This window comes from Mycteria americana, chromosome 8 (genome assembly GCF_035582795.1).
Source record: "Mycteria americana isolate JAX WOST 10 ecotype Jacksonville Zoo and Gardens chromosome 8, USCA_MyAme_1.0, whole genome shotgun sequence".
In the NCBI taxonomy this organism is placed as follows: domain Eukaryota; kingdom Metazoa; phylum Chordata; class Aves; order Ciconiiformes; family Ciconiidae; genus Mycteria; species Mycteria americana.
Window position 1 is genome coordinate 15,220,515 of NC_134372.1, and position 8,074 is coordinate 15,228,588.

The following is an 8,074-nucleotide window of genomic DNA, read 5'->3' on the forward strand; positions in this document are numbered from 1 at the left end:
AGTAAAGCCTTTGACACGGTTTCCCACAGCATTCTCCTGGAGCAACTGGCTGCTCATGGCTTGGACGGGTGTACTCTTCACTGGGTAAAGAACTGGCTGGATGGCCGGGCCCAAAGAGTGGTGGTGAATGGAGTTTACTCCGGTTGGCGGCCGGTCACAAGTGGTGTTCCCCAGGGCTCGGTGTTGGGGCCAGTTCTGTTTAACATCTTTATCAATGATCTGGATGAAGGGATCGAGTGCACCCTCAGTAAGTCTGCAGATGACACCAAGTTTGGCGGGAGTGTTGATCTGCTTGAGGGTAGGAAGGCTCTGCAGAGGGACCTGGACAGGCTGGATCAATGGGCCAAGGTCAATTGTATGAGGTTTAACAAGGCCAAGTGCAAGGTCCTGCACTTGGGCCACAACAACCCCATGCAATGCTACAGGCTTGGGGAAGGGTGGCTGGAAAGCTGCCAGGCAGAAAAGGACCTGGGGGTGTTTGTTGACAGCCGCCTGAATATGAGCCAGCAGTGTGCCCAGGTGGCCAAGAAAGCCAATGGCATCCTGGCTTGTATCAAAAATAGTGTGGCCAGCAGGACTAGGGAAGTGATCGTGCCCCTGTACCCCCGGCACTGGTGAGGCCGCACCTCGAATACTGTGTTCAGTTTTGGGCCCCCCACTACAAGAGAGACATTGAGGTGCTGGAGCATGTCCAGAGAAGGGCAATGAAGCTGGTGAAGGGTCTAGAGCAGAAGTCTTATGAGGAACAGCTGAGGGAACTGGGGTTGTTTAGCCTGGAGAAAAGGTGGCTGAGGGGAGACCTTATTGCTCTCTACAACTACCTGAAAGGAGGTTGTAGAGATGTGGGGGTTGGTCTCTTCTCCCAGGTAACAAGTGATAGGACAAGAGGAAATGGCCTCAAGTTGCACCAGGGGAGGTTTAGACTGGATATTAGGAAATTTTACTTCAGTGAAAGGGTTATCAAGCATTGGAACAGGCTGCCCAGGGAAGTGGTTGAGTCGCCATCCCTGGAGGTATTTAAAAGATGTTTGGATGAGGTGCTTAGGGACATGGTATAGTGGTGGTCTTGGTAGTGTTAGGTTTACGGTTGGACTCGATGATCTTAAAGGTCTTTTCCAACCTATACGATTCTGTGATTCTGTGATTCTGTGAAAGAGTCAAACAGAATACTTTTTGCTTCTACACAGAGAGCTTTGAAAATTTGTCCAGATTTGGAAAAGTCCTGCCTTCTTCCCTCCCTAAGCAGCTGCAAGATGAGACAGGTTATGACTTACCAGTTTTATGTGGGACAAGCAGAGGGCAAATTTAGCAATTCAAGTTGATTTAAACTTTCCAAGAGTAAATCAGCATTGTAAAACAGGCAGTCACAGCTTGAGAGGTAAAGCACCAAATGCAACCTTGGCTATTCTCCTAAGATCTATGCAGGGGAAAAAAAAATTAAGGAAGGAAAGGTAGATTGCCCCTATACAGAACTTCACAGATTTTTGCATGGCTGTGAAAAATGCATCTCCCTGTCTGATATCTTCTAAAGCTCTTAATAAGACTATAACGTGCTTTTGTTCTTCTCAACTAATTCCTAATCCTCTCTGGAAAGCAAAGATAATCAATCTACTTTTCTCAGCCAGCAACAGGAGACAGCGCTCTTTAGTCACAGCATGCGTCTTCTCCTCCAGAGACTTTGAGCTGACTCTCTTAATTATTGGGGTCCACTGAAGTCAATGACCTATGATAATTTACATCAGCTCAGTATTGTCCTTTTATTTTATATTATAACACAGCAGTGAACCAGGGATCAGTCTAGCTGTGCTGGGTGGATAAGTACCTAGAAGGAAACATGAGTTGAAAGATGAACATCATAGCCGTGATGTACATGTTCTTGGTTATTGAAGAACCATTACGTATTTACCACGTAAATAGAGGAATATGTGAAAGGGAACAATATGACTGACAGAAGGGAGAGGATGGGAACTTTTTATTGACTACTGCACAGTGAAATTCAGCTATTTGCAAAACTTTTAGCTAACAATGCCCATTTAGATATTTAACTACAGGACACGAACCCCACAAAGTCCAGCAATATCATTATTGCAGTGTATATAGTCCAAGCATGTGCTTCTAAGAATTGTGTAACTCCACTCTGTGGGCTCAAGAAAGTCACCAGAAACAGCAAGAGCAGATAATTATCCAAGACAGTGCAAGAACAGAGTTCCTTGTGATGATTAGTCGGTAGGAATGATAACCAGGGGCAATCACATGACAGAAAGTACTGATCAGATCGTTGCAGGCCTGCACAAAAGAAAAAAAATCAGTGCTGATTGAACAGCAGAAGCAGCAGACAATAGAGATGATTAAACGGATGGTGGTAGACATGGGGATGCAGGAATAGCAACTCACACATCAGAATCTTTGACTAGCAGAAGCTGTGAAAGTAAAAATAGATGCTAAAGAGCAGCTGATAAGAAGTCAGAAAGGAAAGAGGAATTCGTTGGATAAATGGAGTGTGATCAGGGCACACTGAAATTAAGCATGAGAAAGGCAAGAAAGGAGAGAGGAAGATATTCAGATATTTGGAACAATCTCAAAATAAAGTATTAACTAGTTGATATATGAAATATATAATTACACAACCAGAGGATCTGTGCAGAAAGTAACTGATCCTACAGCTACTGAGCCAGACAATAGGATTAGACCATGGAAAGGATAACTTTGCAAAAACAGCTGATCAGACAGCTGGAACTTAGAAACAGGAGGCCATGCAGCTGTTTGCTTAGACAGTAAGACAGTAAGAACTCAGCAAGCATAACTATGGGGCAGCTGCAGTATTAGGCAACATCAAAATTAGGCAGCAAGAAATGATATGAGAGCCCCAGGACCAGGCGATATGAATAGAAAATAGCATATCATAAACAGAATGGAGAAGAAAGCAATTGATTATAAAAACAACAGGATCTGACAGCAGCAGGGCTGGGCAGTGTGGGATCAGACAGTGAGAGTAGCTGACTGGACAGGGCTGGGATCAGACAGCATATGCAGCCCATCAGGCAGGAAAAGGATCCAAAACGAGGAACAGTTCTTTGGCAAGAAGCATAGTAACCCAACAGAAGCAATTAATCAGATTTGACAAGATGAGCGGAGTCTTGCTGCACTAAAAATGGTCTGGAAATGCATGCCACTATGGAGCAGAGCAAGCATCACCATTTAGTGTTAAGCACCACTAATACAGACCCCTATCTAGAAACTGTTGCACCTTCCTCTGTCATGGTACAGGGTCCCTTCCTCCTGCAGATTAACAGGAATGCGAAGGGAAGGGGCTGGATCTGTGGGTGCATACACTACGACGTGATGACTATAATCCTTTATCAAGGCAAGGTCTGTGTCATTTTTTCTCACTGCTGTTTCGAGCTCCACCGGTTTGAGAGGATTATGAGTAATGATTAAATCCAGCAGCCTCTTTTTCTCTGTACAAAGCACCAGAAATTGTCTTTTGTATCTTTTTCCTGCAGTCGGCAAAGTTCTGTTTTAAGCTGCAGCATAGTCAACCCTTCAGTAAAATATTAGCAAGACATTGAGGGAACAGAGCAGATTATAGGTCAGTGTCTTTAGATATCATCTGGCCTACTGCACTAGCACAGTATGTGACATTGAAAAAGAAATAGCACCAATACATCATTGATCCCTTAAGCATATACGACTGCTATTAATTTCATCTTTCATTGGCTTATTCTCCCTGTACTCTTCCCAATTTCTGATGACTGTTGCTGTTTCTATAAATCACTGGAATGTCAGGAAACATTACAAAAATCATAGAGGAGCAAAATAGCATTTTTCATTCTCTCTTCCACTCTCCCCTCTTCCCCCACAAAAAACATGGAGTTACGCCTGTATGGAGGATTTCTCAGACCTTTTTATTTAATCTTTGAAGGTCTGTGACAACATAACTAGTCTAATCCTGCAAGATAGTGGTTAGCAAAATTTATAGACCAGTTCTATTACCAAAAGCTGGTGTCGCTAGCACTATTGCTGCAGCTCAGCACTGTTTATCTATTGCAGAGAAGAACAGAAAGATGTTCAAACCAGCACTGATCTTATACTAGCTATACTGACCTTTGTCAGTGCTGGAGCTCCTGGTGACAATTTTCTCACAGTGAATTTAATGCATTTATTGATCATCCCTCAATGATTTGAAATCACATTAATCCATCATATCTGCTCACAAAACCTTATCACTGATTTTGTCTGCTCTTGTTTTCTGTCTCCTATATTTCTTTTCTTTGAAAGATTCTCCCCTCCTCCAGAAAGAGTCCTACATGCCAGATCAGCAGATGAAAGCCCATGGGATCAACTGCACTGAATTTTTCATGAGGTTTCTCAGCCCTCTGCTGCTTAGTCCTCTTGACAATTAAAGCATTAATTTGCATGGCAAACAGAGAGTCTTCCCTGGCCTCTCCTCTTGCCCCATCAACAAACAAAGGAGTCTGTGAGATCTTCAGCTTCCTCCATGTATATACACATCTTGAAGTCAGAGATAACCCAAGATCTCTTTCAGGTCCTGACACTCTCTCATCAGCTGTTCTCACCTGATACCTCTGATCTGAACATAATTATGCTGTTAACCTGGGCTACTCTACTGGAGGCTGCCTGAGGTTACAGGCAAAAGCCCAGGAGCAGCTTTTAGTCGTACTGATAACCCGCCCACTTTGCCGTGTGACTGGAGAATAAGTAACAGAGGCACTGTTGGTTCTCAAATGTCTTCCCATATCTGCCTCTGTGGCATATGCATATTTGGTCTCTGCCTTCTGTTCTACACTGAAATCATTCAAGGCTTATCTATGCTAATCAAGCACACTTATACCTTGATCACATTTCCCACCCCCCACACCCAAAATTACACAGCACTTCACCAGGTATCCTGACCATGTAACCTGTCACGTGGGTTTGAGTGGGGTACCTAGGCCAACCACTCTGACAGAAGTAGCACCGTTTGGCTAGGAATGCTCTTGATACTGGGAGAAGACATATAATTACAGTCTGAGGTAGAGGAATGGCTTTTTGTCTTAACTACATGGTTCTATGCGCCATCTAGGTCCTAGGGCGTACAGTGCAGATCTCTGAAGTTGCTTCTCTTTGTCTGAAAGAAACTTTACACCTTGGTGTGGGAGGAATGTAAATTTTAGTCATGTTCCTTTAGTTAGAATTATGTCTGCTAAGTGGCAAGTCACCAGCTGCAGCATGTTATCAGTTTTTCAGCTTCATTCACAGACCAGCCTGACCACATGGTCTGCGATGTTGGATTTAGAGCAGGAAAGATGTCATGGTATAGCTCCATAAATGTGAGAAAGCACTGCTGAGTGTGTGATAGAAGCTAGTGTATGGTGTCTGATTTGAGAGACTTGCTGTCACATTTCTAAGGCCAGCCCTGCAGTATACAGCTATACTATGGGTATGGAAGTACTGTGGGGAGAAAAGAAGCATATAGAATGTACTGGAGATTTGTGGCACTAAAGCAATTTATTCTGTCATCATTATTGCAAAGAAAGTAGGTGCCTGAATCTGTCAAGTCTGGGTTCTTCTTAACCTGTAGGTCACTATACTCTCTGCTGCTTTAATAATGTCTAAAGTACATTAAGGGTAACTGTAACATCCTGGATATAGGATATTCTCTGAGAAAAAGAGATTTTAATCTATATTCAATATAGATACAGAGGAAGGAAGTGAATCCCAATATTGCCTCCTGATAAATGCTATGGAGAGGACTCTCTCCCCAGGGTTCCCTTTTCAGGCCTTATTTAAAAGACAACAGTGGGGTTTGATTTGTTTTCAAAAAAGGTGAAGTTAATTGAAAGACCTAGGCCAACACTTGTCATATGCAAGGTCATTTCACAGCCTCTCCCCAGACACACTCACCAGCCCCCAAAGTTCAGAACGACAGAGCAGCCCAAAACAAAAAAGTAATTTCTCCTTGCAGTTCAGGGTAAAGTACACATGACAGGGTGAGGAATGGACTTGAGCTGTATCTTTGAACCCAGCCTTTCCCTGTGGCTGGCTTTGATGGGAATTGGAAGAGCCAGAGCCTTGATGGGGAGCTAACAAGACCTCCTTGTAATGAGCTCCCCAAAACACTTTAAACTGTTCTCCATGCTGGTTTTAGGCAGTGTCCCAATCAGTATGTTGGGGTTTGAGTTTAGCATTTCAGGGGCACATATCATGTGTTTCCCAACCACTGTGTAGGGAAACAGGAATGTGCGCAACATGAAGCCAGGATTTAGCCCTACCGCAAAACTCATGATCACAGTGTCCAGGGCCCCTTTTTCAGATTGGGCCTAAATTTCTCTTCAACATAGCCCTTCTTCTTTGAGCGAGTGGGCTTATTTATGCAGGTAGTTTATCTTGCCTTTACTTCTTACACATTTTAGCATGTAATTTATCTGATTACTTGTAATTTCTAAATATGCAAACAATCCATATAGGAAAACAGTTGTCCATTTCCAGGTTTACAAAAATGTCTGCCAGTTGTGCAGCAACTTCAGGGTCATAGCCCTCAGCACTTGGCTTCCCAAATATTTAAAAAGACTTCTGGGAAAATAAGATGATTTGCTCCATGCGTGTTAGGGTCAGGGAGCTGAAGAGAGGGAGTTTTTCTGCATTTGAGTCAGAAGGACAGGGCTGCAGGCTCTGCTAGATCTAGCCCGGGGATCAGGGCTCGACTCTGCCACCCTCCCAGCAGCACCAGCAGCAGGAATCGCACCCACACTGCACTGGCACAGCTCATAGTCTGGCAGCTTAGCAGGAGCACATCAGCAATGCATCGTATCAGCTGATCTGTGCACACGGGATCTTTTCTGTCTTCTCTTTCTACAGCATAATTTGGCTATATAAAAGCATCTTAAAAAAATTTAAAAAGAACAAAAAAGAAGTGGTGGCGCTGGAGAGAATATGCTAACTGCTGATACTGCAAAAAGCGCCTTCTAAAATACCAACAGAATTTGGGAACTTAGCAGCGATCCATTCCCATGACTTATGATAAGGCAAAATCTTAAATCCTCTTTAATTTTACTGCCACTAATGCAGCCTTCACATTGTGTTTAACAAATAAACTAATGTGTGTACATAAAGAAGAAAGCTATTTTCTGCTCAATAAGTAGATTTTGGTTTCCAAGTTGATAGGTAATTGTAAACAGCAGCTGCCTAGATATCATCCTTTACAGCATGAATAGCACCACCAGCACAGTTAAACTAGGTGGAGAAAGAATATTTATTTCAACTATGTACTGCCTTGTAGTTCTTTGCAGAAAAAAAATCCTTTTGCAGTATGTAACTACAAAGCAGCTATTTAACAAAGAAAGGTATCATTTTCTACAGCTGAAGGAAAAAAGGGAGAAAAATAACAGCTACGATAATAGGATGTGACGTATTATAAATTCCAGGAAGAATCAATCTCTCAAAGAAGGAGAAAATAAAAGGTCTCAGTTCCATAGAAAAAGCAAAGATGCCTTTGGAAATACCTAGACCATTACATTTTCTTAAAAATAAACTTTTCTGTGTTCTGAGTTTTATTTGTTTTGAGGGGATACTTTCATTGTTCACAACATTCTAATCTTCAATAAAAGCTTGCATTTTATTGATTGAGACCACAGGTCTTGCTTCTCATTCTGAATTTATCAGAGTCAGGTATTGATGTACCTACATTAGTTGAAAACCCCAAAGAAAAGCCATCATTTATATTTGTGGAGCTTATACTCACCCAAAGCTGAGGTCAGTTCTATTGGTACAAACTCAAATCATCCCTCTCTACACTTGAATTTGTCCTGATATAGCTGCCTTTTGATAGGTCATTGTTCCTTAAACTGGGACAAAGGTTACTGTAGGAAAAACATGGGAATATGGTTATTACCAGAGAGAAGAGTAAATGGGTTTTAATACCTGTAGTATAAAACAGCTATTAAAAGCTACTTTTTTTTTTTTTTTCTCTTTGTCCATATCTCTTTCTATTTGCCAACAAATGTATGCAGGTAAAATCACTTCAGAAGATTTATCCTTACTAAGCAACAAAAACTCCTGCATTGTTCTGTAGATA

At 42.2% G+C, this 8,074-nt stretch overlaps 1 long non-coding RNA gene across 1 annotated transcript in view; it reads right to left on the reverse strand.

Annotated features, from left to right (window-relative positions):
* The window catches only part of LOC142413743 (uncharacterized), a 32,884-nt gene extending 25,024 nt beyond the window's left edge, over window positions 1-7,860 (reverse strand). The window contains exon 1 of the long non-coding RNA XR_012776889.1: window positions 7,742-7,860. This is a non-coding gene — a long non-coding RNA (uncharacterized LOC142413743). The remainder of the gene's footprint in view (window positions 1-7,741) is intronic.
* Between the last annotated feature and the right edge of the window lie 214 nt (window positions 7,861-8,074).